The sequence below is a fragment of the Podarcis raffonei genome, chromosome 1 (assembly GCF_027172205.1).
Source record: "Podarcis raffonei isolate rPodRaf1 chromosome 1, rPodRaf1.pri, whole genome shotgun sequence".
Lineage (NCBI taxonomy): Eukaryota > Metazoa > Chordata > Lepidosauria > Squamata > Lacertidae > Podarcis > Podarcis raffonei.
In genome coordinates, this window is record NC_070602.1 from 109,781,206 (window position 1) to 109,796,706 (window position 15,501).

Below are 15,501 nucleotides of genomic sequence, written 5' to 3' on the forward strand. Positions count from 1 at the left end.
CAGGTTAAGAACAGTTTCAGGTTAAGTATGGACCTCCGGAACAAATTAAGTACTGTATTTTTTGCTCTATACGACTCACTTTTTCCCTCCTAAAAAGTAAGGGGAAATGTGCGTGCATCTTATGGAGCGAATGCAGGCTGCGCAGCTATCCCAGAAGCCAGAACAGCAAGCGGGATTGCTGCTTTCACTGCATAGCGATCCCTCTTGCTGTTCTGGCTTCTGAGATTCAGAATATTTTTTTTCTTGTTTTCCTCCTCCAAAAACTAGGTGCGTCTTATGGTCTGGTGTGTCTTATAGAGCGAAAAATACGGGTACTTAACCCGAGGTACCACTGTAATGGAAAAGGTATGGACTAGGCTCTCCAGAGAGATGAACTGTGAGAACCAGAGGGTCTACTTCCAGCCTAGATTAAGAGGAGGATTTACCAGTGCAGCCGTGTGGTTTACAAGGTACACAAGGTTGAGGAAGATTATTGCTGTGTGTGAAACAAACTGCGTAATAGTACTCTCGCTGATTTGGAATGTCCGGAGTTAAAGATTTACTCAGAGCATCCCAAAGAAAGTCCAGACATAATCTGTAGTTACTATGGATGGATTGCATTTGAGGCTGTCCTATCACTCCATATCATTGCTTTTACAAGGCAACCAATTACACCCATGAGCTGATAAAAGCTCCTCTCACATTTAAAGCTCTTTCAAAGGTTGGAATGCTTTCTGAATTTCAATAATCCTCCCTCCCTTTTCAGTTCTTCCAGACTGAGCTAAGGGCGTCGGGACAACTTATTCAGGGAAAGGATGCACTGTAAAGTGGTAACTAATAAGTCAAACAGAAACAAATTCCTAAATTGTTTTCTTTCTTTCTTTGTTTTAAAAATCATGTCTCCTATGCTTCCTCCCATCCTTTCAGTCTTTAAATGATGTCATTTCCTGCAACAATTCTCTGTTTTGGGGCATCAACTCTCTCAGACAGTACAGATTAGTTCAGTGCTAAGCAGTGGGTGGGGAGGATTGAGAAGATTAGAGAACAGGAAAATTAAAAAAGGAGGGAGGAGGAATGCTTACAATGAGCAGAGGCAAAATAAAAAATAAAAAAATGAAGTGTAGGTTCCCAAAAGCTGAGAACATTAATAAAATGCTGTATCTTTCTTTTTCCCCCTTCCTTCCTTCCTTCCTTCCTTCCTTCCTTCCTTCCTTCCTTCCTCCCTCCCTTCTAGGAGCACTCATCACCAGTCTAAGAGTGGAAACACATGCTCAGAAGTTTCACACTGGGCCACACCATGAGGCTGAACCTGTTCTTCCCACAGCTTAAATCCCGGAAGACTAGGGTGGGAATCAGAAGCATCCATGACCTTATTGAGGTGAGATCTTGCTTGCTATATGTACAGTACTGGTACAAACTGCCTTTTATTTCCCTTCCACTACACTCTAGAACAGCAGTTCCTAACCTGTGGGTCCCCAGATGTTGTTGAACTACAACTCCCATCATCCCTGAGCTCTGGCCTTGCTAGCTAGGGATGATGGGAGTTGTAGTCCAACAACATCTGGGGACCCACAGGTTGAGAACCGCTGCTCTAAAACATAGGGTCAGCCTGTAGCTCCCACCAACCCTCCAAGTGTTCCTATTTTCCAGGGAGGACCCTGATTTAGAGAAGCCATCCCAGTTTCTGATTTGATCCTGGAATGTCTCACTTTCCTCTAGGATGTCCCTATTTTCATCAGAGAAATCTTGGAGGGTATGGTAGGATGTCCCTATTGGAGAAATGTTGAAGGGTTTGGAGTTATCCAACCCCCAAGCTGTATAGAGAAGTTATATATATATATATATATAAAGTTTAATGTTGTATTATGTTTTTATATATGTTTGAGGCTACCCCAGAGTGGCTGGGGCAACCCAGTAAGATGTGCGGGTTATAAATAGTAAAATTAACTTTATGGAATGGGGTGTCCCTATTTTCATCAGAAAAATGTTGGAGGGTATGCACCCATCATTCCATCATGGCAGAGGCTGATGGGAGCTGGAGTCCGACAGTATCGGGAGAGTGACAGGGACTGCCCTGAAATGATCCTCCTATCGCCCACCCATCCAGAAGTTCCTTCTGCCTCCCAGGATCGCTCTATGGGCTTCCTGGGAATGAAATCCTTTCACAGCCCAAGCCTCAAGTCTGAAGCAGCCCGAGATTATTTGGGAGGATTTAATTCTCTAGTTTTGTCACAGCTGCCCAAATGGCACCCAGCTGGCTTTCACTGTTGTCCTCTCCTAACACAAGACAGCCGGTGGTTGCTTTAGCAACAGCGAAGTGAAGGACATCAAGTATTTGCTAATTACCGTATTTTTCGTCCCATAGGACGCACCTAGTTTTTTTGGGGGGGAAATAAAGGGAATTTCCCCCCTTTATTTCCCCCCAAAAATCAGGTCGGGGAAACCAAACCAGGTTGGGGAACAGCGGTATGGCGGCGCTCCGCCTCCCCGCTGTCCTCCGAGCTTGTGGGGCTGGCTGATGTCTGCCCGAAGCGCAGGGTGCTCTGCTTCAGTGCGCCCCGCGCTCCGTGCAGCACGCTGTTATCCACAGCCTAGGGAGCCCTGCGGGAACTCCCGCAGGGCTCCCCAGGCTGCGGATGTCTGCCCGGCGTGCAGGGTGCTCTGCTTCAGGGCGCCCTGCGCGCCGGGCGGCAGGCTGCTATCTGTAGCCTAGGGAGCCCTGTGGGAACTCCCGCGGGCTCCCCAGGCTTGCTGATAGCTTTCTGAAGCCTGGAGAGCGAGAGGGGTCGGTGTGCACCGACCCCTCTCGCTCTCCAAGCTTCAGCGAAAGCCTGCATTCGCCCCATAGGACACACACAGATTTACCCTTCATTTTTGAAGGGGAAAAAGTGCGTCCTATAGGGCGAAAAATACGGTATTAAGGTTCTAACTGTTTTCAAAAGGCCTATGACTTTAAAAGGTAATAGCAAAAGACATTGGGGGCGGGGGGGCGGGGGGAAGAATCAAATAAAAATTCATTCCACCAACCTTGAAGGTGCATTTGTTTCACCATGGGATGGTCAGTTCTGTAGAGAGAGGAGAGCCTTCCCCCTCACCCAAGAGCTCCAGTATGGGTCTGAACCATTGTCCCTTCATGTACAGTGGTTATAGGCGCTTCAGGTTGCAGACTCCACTAACCCAGAAATAGTACCTCGGGTTAAGAACTTTGCTTCAGGATGAGAACAGAAATCGTGCGACGGCAGCGGGAGTACCATTAGCTAAAGTGGTACCTCACGTTAAGAACAGTTTCAGGTTAAGAACGGACCTCCAGAATGAATTACGTTCTTAACCTGAGGTACCACTGTACCTTAAATTTTCCTAAACAATCTGTTTATTTGCACTTCTTTTTACATTTTATTTGCACTGTCAGTTTTACATTTGCTCAGGGAGGGAGGATCTCTTGTTGTTGATTTATTATCTCTTTGAGTGTCAGAGTGAAACTTCTCTGAAGCCCTGGTGGGATCCTCAACTTACATCTCCTTTGCCAGGATGCCTTGATGTGAGAACCTTTCACAGTTGAGGCTCAGATCTCTCTGTTCTTCACTGTTCTATCCCACTATCAGACACCTGGATCTCACATCTTTCACCCCTTTCGCACACCCTTGCACTCCCAAATCTTGTCGCTCCCCTCCCCCCCCTTTTAGGACATCAGTTGTCTGAAGTTCATCTCTCTTGCAAGCGAACTTTTGTTTTGTCAGCCAGCCTGTCTGTGGTTTTATTGTTTTCCTTCCCTGGTAGTCAGTCTCTTTTGAGTGCCAGTTTTATTGAGGCAAGAAATCTTGGTGAGTCAGTGATTGTCCTATCATCCTAAAGTCTGAGCTGCTGACAATGAGCAGACACAGGCTTTTTTAGGTGCCCAGTATTTTAGGGTGGTGGTGGTAGGGATGCAGATTGCAAAATCTCTAAAATCCCACCAGTCATTTCAGATTGTGGTCTAACCACAGAAATAACATCTTTCAACACCCCGTCATAAGAGGGGGGGAAACATGTCTAGGAGGAGGGTCCTAATTTCCAGATTTCTATATGCAGTGAGGTTCTTTTAAAAAAAGAAAAGAAAAGAAACCTTTGGAGAAAGACTTGCAATGTGGCATGGTTATGACTCAGCAAGAGTCGCACCCTATAATCCTTCTCTGCATGTGTTTCAGCTCTGTCCTCGATCCCAAATGGTGCTGAATAGAACATGAGACTTGGAGATTCAAATGGCTGCTGAATAATATTATCCAGAATTGGTTTAGCTGCCACTCACGTTCCCCATTAAAAAGCACAGACATCTCTATAGCAAAGCAGAATGCAGCTCAGAATCATTGTTGCCCATTGCATGTCCTTAATTGCAGAGCAGCTTGCATATACAATCACCACATCAGAGATGTGATGATAAAAGTCTCAGACATGGCAACCTTTTGGGGACACACTCTACAAAATGGAATAGGTAGGGGAGGTGTGTTAGATGTTTGTAATATCAAGAGTAATTTGCCTTCTCTTATTCTAACCTTGGGAGGGACGCGGGTGGCGCTGTGGGTTAAACCACAGAGCCTAGGGCTTGCTGATCAGAAGGTTGGTGGTTCGAATCCCCACAACGGGGTGAGCCCCTGTTGTTCGGTCCCTGCTCCTGCCAACTTAGCAGTTCGAAAGCACGCCAAGTGCAAGTAAATAAGTAGGTACCGCTCCAGCAGGAAGGTAAGCGGTGTTTCTGTGCGCTGCTCTGGTCCGCCAGAAGCTGCTTAGTCATGCTGGTCACATGACCCGGAAGCTGTACACTGACTCCCTCGCCCAATAAAGCGAGATGAGTGCCGCAACCCCAGAGTCGGCCATGACTGGACCTAATGGTCAGGGGTCCCTTTACCTTTACCTTTTACTATTCTAACCTTACCCAGGGAAACATCAGTTTCTAATTCCTACATGGCACAGTACCCAAATCACCTAACTGCCCCCCCCCCAATTCTGCAGCTGGAATGATAGATGGATGGATAGCTATATGCATTACCAAAAAGAAAGAAAAACTAAAGAAGCGTTGCATTGTAAAATATGGAAATGGAGATGGGAGGAGATCTAATATCCTACACGTATCATCCATATTATATCGACCATCACATTTTATACATAGATACGCACATTGTGATTCACTGCCATCGTTTTTACACTACTGATTCAGATATATACACTCATGGCAAAGGTAGTAGATGGAGTTCATATGTCAACTGTAAACCAAAGTAGCAAAAGTGTTCCATACTATTCAACACAACATCAGTAAATCATTATTTTATATGAACACACACATTACCACTGACAAATTATTAAAAGGCATATCCAGGAACTTTATACCTTAGAAACCAAGCCCTTGCCATAGCTATCTGAATGTTTTAGGCTGTTCTTTATTTCATAATATCTTGATTTTCTTGAGAGGCTTTAAAACTTGCTGGCTTTCCCTCTTGTCCATTCATTGGATTCTAATTTCCCTTTTAGGAGACTGCAAATGATAGAGCAGGAATTGCTACTTGCAGATAATTAACAAGAGCTGGGCAAGTAATTTGCAGTGAATAATTTGGTACTTCTAATCACTTTGCTTGCAATTTATCTATGAATATCTTACTAACCGTCCAAAAATTTATTTGTTATTCATTGAAATCATTCGGCATTCAATTAGGAGTGGCAGATACAATTGTGCTCGTGGCTTCTGTTCTGCAAGATGACAAAAATCTACTCTGATGCTCTTAGTGGCTTTCTTAACATATGCTAGATATTTAACAATATTGAATAACACTTAGAAAGTGATCAAGCCATGTAAGGATCAGGCGATGACTCGCTTAAGGCCACTTACTGAATTCATGGCTGAGGTGTGGCATAAACTGGGGGATACTTTGCTTACATCTCATACAGTGAATGACCATTCTGCTGTATTCCAAAAGAAAGGCTATCAGACTGCAAGAGAGAAAATGGTTTCACTGTAGAAAATTCCATTGTCAAAGAGACTCGCTTACTCTTAGTCTGTTTTAACTGAACAGTAGCTTGTCTCTTCACCATATCGAAAAGAGCTCTGCTTTGGAGTTCTGCATTGGATCTTGACCTTAAAATACATTGAATGGAATTCAGTGTTGCACTGTGATGAACTTTCTGCCTGTTCAAGCATTGCAGCTTGCCAGATGGAATGATCCCCCCTCTCCTGCCAACATGAACTGTTCTAGGGATTTTCCCAACCCACTCAAAGCCAATTTCAGGGGGTGCAGGAGGAGGAGGAGAGGTTGTAAACCCTATCACACAGGCAAAAGCTCAGGGCTTCAACTGATGAGGCTTATTCGGCAAATCCCACCTTTTGCTTCTGAAAATACATTCCAAAACCACATACTAGACAATTTATCTGGAAAGGTAAGTTTCCATGCAAACATAATATCCAGAAATGTTGCAGACGTGCATGACTTATTTTCTAAAAACGCCTGTTCTGATCTGTGTAGTTCCAATATGTACACACATAAGTTTACCTTATCACAAGTAGCTTTGCACTCTTGGTTGGGCTTACAAAGCCTTTTGAGAGTTTAGAAGTGACAGCAATTTGAAAAAGGTTAAGTAAGAGCAGGCCTTCATGTGCCTGGGTTAGAGCTTCAGGTAGGTAGCCATGTTGGTCTGACGCAGTCAAAATAAATTAAAAAATTGTCCAGTAGCACCTTAGAGATCAACTCAGTTTGTTCTGGGTATAAGTGCACACGAAAGCTTATACCCAGAACAAACTTAGTTGGTCTCGAAGGTGCTACTGGACAATTTTTATTTATTTTGACTTCCTTAGAGCTGTTACAGTACCGCAGAGTCCTCTTAAATTGGTAAAGTTTGCTTTATGTGGAATTTGATTACAGTTCTCGCATAGGATCCCTGTAGCTGTGTGTACATCATTGACAGCACTGTCCCCAGGGTATTTGCTCAGAGGTATGTCTCACTGGATTCAGCGGAGTTTACTCCAGGGTTAGCATGCTTCTTTATTGTATAGAATCAACAAGAAGGAAATACTACACAAGTTTAGGAGGCAGACAGCACTGTATTCAAGGCACACCACAATTTTTAATATATTTTTAATATCAGTGTTATGTAGCCCTTACAAATTTGTAGGAATAATTTTACAGTTAGGGATTATTAAATAATAGTTTTAAACATGATTAATTACAATATGATGCAGATTTCAGTGATCCAAAGAAAATACATATTATTGCTTGACATTTGTCTACAGTTGTGAAAATATATTGGTAGTGGGGAGAGATGCTGAAAGAGATATACAGTAGATAGGATGGCAGTGTAATAAATGCAAGTTCATAAAACGAGAGTCTTGCTTCCTAGATGAGAGTTTTAGTACCATTAGGAACACTTGTGGGCTTTGACCTTTCTTTGATGTTTATAATTGTACTAACTCAGATGTGAAATTCATTATGGGCTCTAGCAAGAGAGAAATTAATTTTTAGAAAACCTTTTAATTTAGTATAAGTCCCAGTGGCACTAAAAATGTAAAACAAAATATGAGCAAAAACTCCCAACAATAACTGGAATTTCACTGCATGGCAAACACACAAATATAAGCTCTTTTCCTTGTTTGTTATGAAGTCTTCCATGAGTTTCAAAAACTACATGGATTTCTCATTAAAACCTGAATAAGATTTTGAATCCAGATTACAGGTTTCCCGCTCAGGAAAAGCAAAACTGAAACCCCTCAAAAGGAAATGAAGTTGGAGAAGGCAAAGTGGAATTCATTGCAACATGCTTACGTTGGATACATGGAATATGTTCGTGTCCATGTGACCATCGCTATCACTGGATCTCCTGAATGAAATCTGGTGCTAGTGAAGCAAGTTTGCATGCAGAAGATAAACTTGGAACAAAGTTCCAATGGCTGCATTTGATGTGAGGATTATTGTGCTAGTTTTCCTCATTACAATGCCAGCACGTCTGTCCCGGTTTCCAAGGCTTATTCTACACTGCATTGCTCCTTGCATTATGAAACTGCAACTTTTTAGTCACTTATACTGACACGCCATACTACATTTTCATCCATGCCAGCAAGGTGTGGTGTGACAGAACAGCAGTGTCATCCCTCGACATGTCGCCACTTGTCAGGTGCCTAGTATGCCAGTCCAGCTATGTTATTTTGTTACACAGGAAGCTTGACAGGACTGCCCCAAATTCTGCAGGCCTGCTCCCCACCAATGCATAAAATACTGAGCTAGATTGGTCAGAATTTGAGGCCGTCTCCTGCCATGGAGATGCTGGGGATTGAATCTGAATAATAATAATGATGATGATGATGATGATGATGATGATGATGATGATAGTTTATATCCCACCCTCTCCAGCCAAAGCCGGGCTCAGAGCGGCTAACAACAATAAAATAATACAGCATTCTAAAATCAATTCATTATAAAATCAGTTCAAATCAAATTAATGGTAACCATTGGGCTAGAGTTCTATGAGGATTACCACAGAGGATGTTTCTCTGTGTAAAACATATTCTCTCCCACTGACCTGTGACCCTTCTCCAATCTGATACCTGAGGCAAAAAATCCTACAAGCCTGTTTTCCCCTCCCTGGCATTAAAATACATTTTACTTATTATTTATATGCTGTCCATCTGACTGGGTACCCCCAGCTACTGTGGGCGGCTTCCAACAGAGTAAAACCCAATATGGCATGTATACGATACAACATTACGTATACGATACACATATGATAAAATAACTGATGCTTTGATGTCCTGTCATAAAACCAGAATCGGCTGCCTGAGGCAACCACCTCACTCTAACTAGTGCTCTAGTTCTGAGAGGAACATAGGAAGATTCTTTAGCTCAGTTCAGAGTCAGACTATCTGCCCATCCAGTCCGGTATTGTCCATTCTGACTCCCTACCTGCTCCAGTGGTTTGGAATCAAGCCCAGGCATGTTGCTGGAGGCTGGAGTTGGAAGAGCAGAGGCAAGGGAGGTGTCATCTCAAGGACTATAGTAGGGCTGGGCAAGATACAGATATATCGTCCCAAACCATATGAAGTCCATGTTATTGTATCACTTTCCATAATTTTTAACCTGGCAATGTATTTCAAATCATGATGTATGTCAGTGTTCTACGCAAAAAAATCACAATGTGGGAATAATGACAAAGCCAGCCAATGCTTCTCTGGACTTTTGTAGCCTCTGCTGGCTCAGCTCTCGCCTGCCTCCTTCAGGGAGCAGCAAAAATCATGTTGCAGGAAAAACCATGAAGTCAGCCAGTGTCTCTACATAGGTAAAGGGACCCCTGACCATTAGGTCCAGTCGTGGCCGACTCTGGGGTTGCTTTATTGACCAAGGGAGCTGGCGTATAGCCTCTGGGTCATGTGGCCAGCATGACTAAGCCGCTTCTGGCGAACCAGAGCAGTGCATGGAAACGCCGTTTACCTTCCCACCGGAGCGGTACCTATTTATCTACTTGCACTTCGACGGGCTTTCGAACTGCTAGGTTGGCAGGAGCAGGGACCGAGCAACGGGAGCTCACCCCGTCGTGGGGATTCGAACTGCCGACCTTCTGATCGGCAAGTCCTAGACTCTGTGGTTTAACCCACAGCGCCACCCGCGTCCCATCTCTATGTAGCTCCATCCTTATTTCAGACATTATGATATATCAGTACAGTGGTACCTCGGGTTAAGAACTTAATTCGTTCTGGAGGTCTGTTCTTAACCTGAGGTACCACTCTAGCTAATGGGGCCTCCTGTTGCCGCTGCGCCGCCGCCACACAATTTCTGTTCTTATCCTGAAGCAAAGTTCTTAATCTGAGGTACAATTTCTGGGTTAGCGGAGTCTGTAACCTGAAGCGTCTGTAACCTGAAGCGTCTGTAACCCAAGGTACCACTGTATATCACTGTGTTTAGCTGGTGATATCTGGTTTTCAACATCATGATATATTGCCCATTTGTAGGAGGGAATTGCTGTCCCGAATCCTATGTTATGATGAGCTTTGGGCTCCTAGGTCTACAGTCAGGAACCAAGAGTGGCTCTAAGCTCTGACCTTTGGTGGTGGGATTGCTATGAGAGTTTTGAAAAATATCACATGCTGCCTGCTAGTGTTTTATGACAGAAGCAACCTTGGGAGAGTCTTTACCCTTAATAGAGGCACATGTATGCTTTAAATAAATAAAGCTGTCGTACACTGAAAGCCCAAAAGAATTAAGCACACACATCCCAGCTCTCTTCCCGTTTAGAAGTGTTTCGTTGCCTGATCACCTGAGGGCAATTTTTACTCAACCCAAATAGTAATTGGCTGTTTAGATGACATGACTCAACCTGCAGTTGCCCCTTAAGAATGAGAACTTGCTGAGGAAGGTTAAGGAATTAGCTCTGTGTGTGCTGAACCAACTGGTAGTTTTGTTTCTTTTAGGGGAGTGAAGCCATCGTGCTTTGTTTTCTATTGATATTTTGTTACAAATCTCAGCAGGCACAATGTGTGTATCTCTCTGAGCTAATAAACTAACGTGAGTAATTTATATTGCTAACAATGCCGATACTTAGAGCTTCTTAGCATTATTACTTTTTCTAACCACTTCTACTGAACACTATCGAAAACCTGCCATGATAACATATTTGTGATTTGGAAACAAGTTCAAGGGAAAGACTTATTTTAAAAACAAAGGTAGGAAAAACCTTTTTTTTCTAACTGACACAGTGAGTGCTGAAAATTACTTTAATTTTCTTTTCTGTGTTCCATTCATTTTAATAACAGAATAGCGAGAGTCCTATAATTGGAAGGTGCTTATTCAGACCTGAGCCCCTTTCTGTTTAATGCAGTTTTCTCTCTGGTTGGTGTGTGTAGAATGCATTGCAGCCAAAAAGTTCAATAACCTCATGTTATACCAGTCTAGTGTCATAGAGTAATAGAATCAGTGTGGTGGAGTAGACTTGAGAGATCTGGGTTCAAATCCGAAATAAGCCATGAAGTTTGTTAGGCCAGTCACGCACTCACTTATCCTCTCAATCTGAGGATAAAATGAAAAAGGGGAGAAAAATGCATGTCACCTTCAGCTCTTTGAAGGAAAGGTGGGCTAAAAATGCAGTGAGTCACTCATAAATAAGTAATTTTTAGTTTGGCATCTACCAAGTTTGAAAGAGAAAGATCTCTTAAAACTCCTCAGTATTTGGCAAGTAATCTCTGTATTCATGGATTTCACATTGCTAGATCTTTCGTATCTCTCGAGTATTGCTGGGGTGGGAGAAGGGGAATATCTCAACGCTGAAGAATTCCTAATCAGTTTGCTTTAGAACCACTTCTTCATAAGTAAACATCAGGAGAAGCTGAGCTATTTTGAAATCATTATTTTGAAGCGAGAAAATATATGGCTGCGATCCAGTCATACTTAAATCCCTTTGATTTTAGTGGGAGAGTTGGCCATAGGCCTCCCTCTCTCCCACTGAAATTCATAAAACTTTAAAGTTATTATTTTTGGCTGGATAGTGTCATACATTTTTTAAATGAATGCTGAAGTTGTCTGAATTGCAAAGGAATGGAAGGCATTCCGTGCTCAAAAGCTAGATAAAGCAATGTGCATCACTGTTGGATATGATAAAGCTGAAGAGTTTTGTTTTGGGTAACAGTTTATATATTGTTTTTGTTTGTCATGATGGTAGGAATGCCTTTGCCAACGGCCTCCTTTCTGCCTATACTAGGTGTCTTTTTCAAATATTTTCACCGCATCTCACTCTCCCCATCACATTTAGAGATGGTGCTGCTATAATATATCACAGCCTTATGTGTTTTCCATACATTAAGCTGGCTTGCGTAGACTAATGGACCACACAGTGCTTTGCCTTATTCAGGTGTGAATGATTTTGAGGATGAAAATATATCGGGTTGGAATTTATTATTATACCCCAAAAGCAATATTTTGTTTGCTAAAATTGAACATCTTCATATCTTTCAAGGTAAGTGAGGTCTGGCCCTGAGTGAAATGAGGCACTAAACATGATCTAGTATAAATCAAGAGACTGGAAAAGAACAAATAAGAGTGAACCAAGGCTGAGGAAATGTGCTTGAACACATAGCTGGGTTATACACACACACACACACACACACACACATATATATATATATATATATATATATATATATATATATATATATATAATTATATTCTTCTAACCATAAAAGAGATGTATGGGAAGTAAATTCCTTTAAATTGTGATCTTGATGGGTTTATTCCATGTTGGGATGGATATCATACAAATGTTACAAACAATTAGGGGTTAAATAACTGATACCCCAGATTATAAATATTACAGAATTTTTATTTTGATTTTTTAAATACTGCCCACTTTACTTTGGGTATTACTGTTCCAGTAAATCTGACTCCTGCTCTTCAAATATTGAAATCTGCCGTGCTTCTGTTGAATTTGCACAAGCCCATTGTGGACTTGGAGTATTCATTGCTGTCACACTTAAACTATGTGTACTGTACTGTATGCATTAGTGTCCACTGTCTTTGTCCAAACCTCTCTCCCCAAGGTATGCTCTGAGACTAAAACTCAGCTTTCCTGGAACAAAAGGAAGCTGGCGTTGCATGGAGAAATAAGTCCCACACTCATTACCTAGCTCTAGCTAAGAGTATATGCTATTCACCTTTCCTTGGGTGGCGACTCATGCAGGGCATAAAATGGCTATTGATGCATTTTATGTCGTCAAAAGCGAAACACGGAGGTGTTTGGTTTCCCACCTGTCACCCCCATGCTCGTTCACTCGGCCTGGAATAATGCTGTTGTTGCTGCCCTTGTCTTCTGCTATATGAGTGCTGCATTTTGGACATGCCACGTCACTGTGTTTGCAGCAACAGCAGTTCATTTATGCTGCCTGAGCTGAATGTGTGAGCCACAACCACATATTGAAATTCTTGCATAGGCAAAGTCAGCAAGAGTCTTCCTACCTGGGAAAATAACCCAAACACCTCACTGGCATAAGACGTTCTCAAGGATTTATCACCAGTACAAACGTATCGGAGGTATTTCTCGTGGAACGGAGCCTCCTTAATTAGAACAAGTTGCATGTGTGCCAATAATAAATTGGAAACAATTTGGATTTTGTTCATAAATCATGTGTAAATATTATCTTTTTTATTTCAAGGTGTTAATTAGGCAAATGGAATCCTTATGTCACGCTTGCAAATTTTCATAAAAAGATAACTCTAGTTATTACCTTATTTCTGCAAATAGTTCTGACAGGAGGTGATAAAGAGGCTGGATTTTCTAATTAATTTCAAAACTCATTTAAGATAGTCCAGAATATGCTTTAATTAAAAAAAAAGTTCTGACAGAGGTTTGTTACTGATGAATAATGCAAGAAATGTGACCAAAAAGTCATTTTCAGCAGGCATTTTTTATTTAAGCTTGCGTATCATTGCAACAGTTTCCCCAAACCAGAGTGTTGCAATAGCACATCATTATCTTTGTTCAAAATAATAAGTTTTCAAAATCAGTATGCAGTATGTAGTATCCAGCCAAAGTAAACAAGATGGTCTGCATTCAGGCAGACTCATGAAGAAATTGCAGGTCCGGCTCTTCCATTAGACAGACTGAGGAAGTTGCCTCAAGTGTCAGATACTTGGAGTATGTGATGGAACAGTGGCATCCGGACCATCTTCCTGTTAGAATTCCTGCTCCATGATTGCAGTCATGGTATTGTTGACTTTCAAATTGACTCCACAAAGTGGGAAGTGATGGAGACAGGATGTTTGTGTTACTGTGTTCCATGAAGTGGGACTATTGTCCTTTGTTCTTATTATTTCTTGTCTGATGCTAGAGAGAGAGGGAGCCATGTTGCAGTGCTCCGTGTGTGTTTATTTGTAAATAAAGTAGATTAGCCAAACTGCTGAGTTGCTGAGGTCTGTCATGAAAACTGCGCAGACTCTGCAGATCCCTAAGTGTGCCTGTGTCTGTTGGCATCGGTTGCTGTGATGTTCGAGCTGAATAAAGCTTTTGAAGCTCCTGAACGATTGACCAGGAGGGAGAGAACATGCCAGGGTCCTACTCGAGTGTAGGACAAGCTCCTGACACTTCCTGTTTCCGCCTTCAGCTGTTCCCCTCTGTTGGAGAATAACAGTTGTGTTCACCATGTGGCCTACCCTGTGCCCCCTAAGTCTGTATTAGAATTGTTTTTAGGTGTTTTATCATTTGTGTGTTTGCTAGCTTGGGCTTTTTGGGGAGAAAAGCGGGGATATAAATGATAGTGATGGTGATGTGTATCTGCACTCTTCAGGTGTGGTGAAGGATGCTGTCCTGTTTCCAGCACTGAATTCAGCTTCAGCTTCTACTCTAGTCTGCTTCTGTATATGGATTGTGTGTCATCTTGACTTGCTCCTCAGGCAGCAAAATGTCTTAGGCCAGCCCTGAGTAATGGAAGCATCAATGGCAGTCCACTTTATCCCTAGGGAACTGTCGGAGCCAGCCGTTACAAATGGCGCTTGTTTAGCATAAAAGAAAGACACCGGGAGCCAGCAATATTTCCATGGATGGAGGGCAGCTCATTCAGACTTCTTCTCCCTCTCCGGTCACTTTTATTATCCTTTGTTCTCCCCAGCCGCATGGCTGCATTCCAATGTCTCATGTTACCTCATCCGGTCATGCTTTTATTGCACCCATGCCATATAAGGTCATTACATTCCAATACCTTGTAAAGCTCAGAGTGCTGGTCACGAGGTCCGGAGGTACCCTGCAGTATTTACAAACCTCTGCCATGGCTTTATGACTCCCACAGGGAACAGAACCAAACTCTTGTTCCTTTCCAGTAGAGAGGCTATTGGCAAATAACAGGTCTGTTGTAGGGGAAAATGTGTGCCCCCCCCAGCAAGTGCCACTTTTCTTCCTCTGGCATGACAGGCAACACCTGTTACCATCCCCTTTTCTGTTTGTTGAGCAATAATTCTGATTTGTTTATGGGGAGGTTATACAATGTCATGTACAGCAATTATTACCCTACACTTTCCAGGGAATTTTCCTGCCACTGTCCTTACAGCAAAAAGTCTTGTGCAACAAATCTGCTTTTTAAAAAATAAAAAACACCAGAGTGCCAAGTTCACTTTAAATATGCAAGGTCAATTTGCTAGTGTGCAATTCACCCTGCACGCAAAATACCAAGTCTGTAAGCAGCCTTTGTGGCATCTAATTCTCATTATCAATGTCTCTGTTGCTATTTAAAGAGGCAAGTTGACTGACATGAAGACTAAATATCAACTTTACAATCCTATCTCCTTTCTCCCTGGTGAACCATCCTTTTATATTCACAATTCTGGCCCTTTCAAGACTCACCCAAGGACAGATTTTTGGCAGCTACAGAGTCAACATCATGGCAGTTCTTCCGAAAAGACAGATGTAACCTTCTGCAATCAATAGTGTGTCATCATTTTGGCAGATGAGTTAACACTGTTGTTTCAGAAGTACCAGAATATTTTTCAGAAATCTAGTGAATAAATGTGCCAGAAGCCAGCTGGTATTTAAGAATCA

General features: G+C 42.4%; 1 protein-coding gene across 3 annotated transcripts in view; it reads left to right on the forward strand.

Annotated features, from left to right (window-relative positions):
• Nucleotides 1–15,501, forward strand: part of B3GALT1 (beta-1,3-galactosyltransferase 1) — a 359,452-nt gene that overhangs the window by 94,440 nt on the left and 249,511 nt on the right. For all 3 annotated transcript variants that reach the window (XM_053408812.1, XM_053408803.1, XM_053408792.1), the window contains exon 2: nucleotides 1,214–1,357. The gene's annotated coding sequence lies outside the window, so the exon portion shown is untranslated. The remainder of the gene's footprint in view (nucleotides 1–1,213; nucleotides 1,358–15,501) is intronic.